At 32.2% G+C, this 4,375-nt stretch overlaps 1 pseudogene; it reads right to left on the reverse strand.

Annotated features, from left to right (window-relative positions):
• Positions 1-1,613: 1,613 nt before the first annotated feature.
• Positions 1,614-2,447, reverse strand: LOC125189378 (dirigent protein 21 pseudogene; annotated as a pseudogene).
• Between the last annotated feature and the right edge of the window lie 1,928 nt (positions 2,448-4,375).

A 4,375-nucleotide genomic window follows, 5' to 3' on the forward strand; every position in this document is an offset into this window, starting at 1 on the left:
GGGGTATGAAGAAAGTAATTTTGATTACGACCTATATATGAGTATAAAATAAGATACGTACAAATCGAGTATTCGATTTACTCGATTTAAAGACTATAATAAAGCTCCAAGAAAATATTATACCAGTGATACTACTATAGTAATGCCGTATTCTAATTATAAGGATGCTCTACTCTAGTTATTTACATTATACTCCTTCCGTGTTCCTCATTACGTGTCTCAATTTTTTCATTTTGATTCATTTCATATTAATTGTCTCGCTTCATTTCTACTATATATTCCACTAATTCATTTTTATTCACATTTTATAAAGTACTACCCCCGTCCTTGAAAAATAAAAACTTTTGAAATGACGCGAATTTGAATGTACAATTAGTAGAGTAAGAGAAAAGAATTGTAAAGTACCTAAGAAAGATGGAAAGAAAAAGTATTGGAAGTAATGTTAGTGGATTATGGAATTCACATCCTAAATAGAAAGTTTCTATAATTAAAGGACGGATCAAAAAGAAAATAGTTTCTATTTTTAAAAGACAGAAGTAGTATAAAACTACTCCATATATAAAGTAGGACTCATAATTTACTAACTTTTTCAACTCACTTTCTGTTACATTTGTACCGTGCCATGTCAAAGTGGGACACATGTTAGAGGATGGAGGGAGTGCGTGACTATAGCTAATTGATATTACAATTAAATTAAAGATAATCATTATTGCAATAAATATTCTAATTTTTACACGATAATTTATCGTGCTTAAATATGAATATTATTCTTAGTATTATGCGGTATACTCCTTCTGTCCATCATAAATTGGCTCCAATTTCCTTTTTAGTTTGTTCCCAATTAATTGCAACACTTATTTTTTTTTACTGTTACTTTTGTAATAGATCTTACATTTCATTAACTCATTTCATTCATATTTTATTATAAAAATAAGATTTATATTTCATTAACTTTTTTCATCCACTTTCTATTACATTTTTTTAAATTTGTATTAAGTCAAATGGTATCCATTAAAAGGAGACTGAGAAAGTATATGATAGAGTACATGATTCTATATATTCGTTCTCTAGCATAGACAAAAGGCGAGTGATACAATCAAAACCAAAACGATTGAACACAAACTGAAGGTGGTCAATCACAGTGCCACGCTAGTAAGATAAATTACTTACACATCTTAATAAGTTTGAATTCTCAAATAAATTAAAATAAAAATAATATGCCAGATAATTGTACCACAAGCTATAACAAATAAATTAACCAAATCACACACATTCACGTAGTAAAACAAAACATAGCACGTTTCCTTGTTTACTTTCCGTGGAATACCACAATAGCGTTTCAATCTTTTCCACATAAAAGTTCCACGATTGATAGCACAAGAAAAATCGTACAATTATTGCAATATCTATCGATGAAAAGCCCTTTGTGACCTTAACTTAGTTAAATATTGATGCTCATTGTGCGATTATGTATAATATACCGTTTTGAGTTCCATTTATGATATATAAAACAATTGTCCAAAACGGCACATGTACTTCATTGCAACATCAAACATGCACTAGTAATCAAGCCACACATCTCGAAACTAGCTCAATTGGTACGACGATTCCCCTCAGATCAATCATCGGAACATTCAAGTCACCATTCCACATCATAGAAGACTTATATTTTTCCTTCAAAATACACATCTTATCATATTAATTAAGCAATGTGTGGACATCATTTATTCATAGATAATTCCACCATCAAACACAAGAGGAAATAAAACGATAGAGACGCCCACTAATTAATAAAACGATCTTATTAAGCCCTCTCGATATACGAGCATCTCCTAGGCGTGGTGACATAAACCGTGTACTCGAGCACACTGTAGTTGTTGACCTCCTCATAAGAATAGCTACTTGTAATTGCATATCCACGAGCATTCCGGAAAGCCTTGGCCCCGCCGATGACGGAAAGCTCCCTCGTGGCATCGGCGAATTGGTTCCGGCCGTTGATGGTGACGGTGCTCCCCTTGTACGGACCCGAGGTCAAGAAGAAGTTGAGGTTCATGGAGTATGCTTGAACATTTAGGTCCATGGAAGTGGTGGTGCCCTGGCCTCTAGCCACCTCCTCCGAGCCGAGCTCCGGGCCCACCGTGACCTTGTCGTCAAAGACGTTGACCCGGCCAAAGGCGGTGGGGGAGGTGTTGGTGATGGAGGAGTTGGCGACGTTGAATAAGGTGGCGTTAGGGCCGGCGCGGATGTCGTGGACGTAGAAATGAAACTTGGTGGTGGCTTTGTTTCCTTGGCAGAAGGTTTGGAACCATGGGGTGTCCCCCGCAGTGGTGGCGGCGGCCGTGAGGAGGGCGACAATTGTTAAGAGAAGACTAAATGTTGTTAAGTTCTTCATTTTTTTTTTTGGAGGAAACCCTAATTTGGTGAGGGTGTTGAAGGCGAGGATATGTTTTGAGATGATGAATGGGGTTTATATAGATGCATGGTTACATATTTGATGAACTCTATGACTCATTATTACTCCATGATTATCTATCTAGGATTAAGATATGGAACATTATCATATGATTATCCATCTAGGATTAAGCTGTTAGATTAATTTAATTGAATGATTATCCATCTGTGATTAAATTGTGTGATTAATTCAATTGGAACTTGGAAAGGATTGACTATGAGTTTTATCATATGATTATCCATCTATGATTAAGTTATGAAATTCAATATCATAAAACAAAATACTACTATAAGATATAGGTATTCAATCATGTTCAAATCACTTCTAGGCAGAATAAATTAAGTTGCTACTATAATTTGGTAAAATAATTTGGGTAGCTTTCGGTGTCTGATATTTGTTTCCGCCTAATGAATAAGAGTGGTCATATTTAATTTAATTTAATTTAATTCAATTTGCAGGACGACTAAGATCTTAATTACTATAGTATTTATCTCAGTTGAAAAGTAAAATTTATACAAGAGGGTTTTATGATACGTGCATATTTATAGAAACATCCTCGTGTCTTTATTAATTACTAGGAGTAGTTAGTTTTGATTTATCTTATTTTTAGGATATCTATATTCTTGTTCGCACAAAGTTACTAAAATAGAAGCTATTGTTATCGTTTGGAATGAATCAATGAATTAACAAGTTTACGTCTATTTTCTTTCTTTTATTTTTCGGTTCGCAAACCATAATCTCACTGAATTGATTGACGAGGCTCGATTTCCTCACAACTTTCTCCTATGGATCTCTCGACTCAATACCCCTTATCATCTTACCACATTATTGGACAGTTATATCTAACCTAATATTCTACTCCTAATTTATAGATAATAAATATAGCCAGTATTGGAAACAATTTGATTAATCCTAAGCTCCTAGCTCATTTGCCAAAAAAATAACTATGGGAGTGATATGTTTATAACTTAATAATATTTATGACATACTACTAATTAAATACGGTACTAGTATCTTAAAAAAAATTATTAATTGTGTCTTAGTTTGATATTTTTATTGTTAACCACTTTTTACTAATTCGATTAAGATTTATAATTATTTTTTTCCACATTTATTTTTTTATTAAAAAGAAAATTTAAAATTATTGTATATAAATTTCATTTTTGAGTGGATCCCATACGGCCAACTGTATTTTCTCTTCCAATTCAACTTGCATGCATAACATGCTAGCTAATAGGGGATGCTTAAACCTTATCTCAATGACATCAAAATAAAGAAATTGATATCAATCTCAATCATCACTAAAAATAAGCGCTCATTTGCTACTAAATTTTTTGATATACACTAATTAAATACGGTACTAGCTAGCTAAATTGCCGCTTTTTTTGTAATGCATGACTCGAATAATTTGTACTGTTTATAAGATTAAATACAAATTAATCAAACGTGTAGAAAGATTAAGAAAAATTGCACTATCAAATTGAATGATAAGTAAAAAATAATTACAAAAATAAAAATTTCTCTTAGTGAAAGTCACTGAGATATACGGGAGAGAAGATTATTATATATGGTCCCCTCGACATGAAATGTGCTTCTCGATAAATTTTCTATCGCTTGTTTTTATTTGAATTATTTTGTGACAGTGATAGACAGGAACATAAAATTCATTTCACTTTTTTCAAAATTAGATATGGAAAATCACATGAAAGTTATGACATGTAGATAATAATGCTTTATTTGTTACCATTATAATAATGCGTTACTCCTATTTGATTTGATACCATTAAGACTTCTAATTCATCAACTTATCAAAGAAAATTATTTTTAAATAATTGAGTGTGATACAAAGCATGAGCCACCTACTACTATCAGACTTTTAAGTATTGCTTAAATTTCTATACTTGTTTAACCTGAACTCCTTCA

The sequence above is a fragment of the Salvia hispanica genome, chromosome 5 (assembly GCF_029641045.1).
Source record: "Salvia hispanica isolate PSC_SH4W2 chromosome 5, Shi_PSC_v1, whole genome shotgun sequence".
NCBI lineage: Eukaryota > Viridiplantae > Streptophyta > Magnoliopsida > Lamiales > Lamiaceae > Salvia > Salvia hispanica.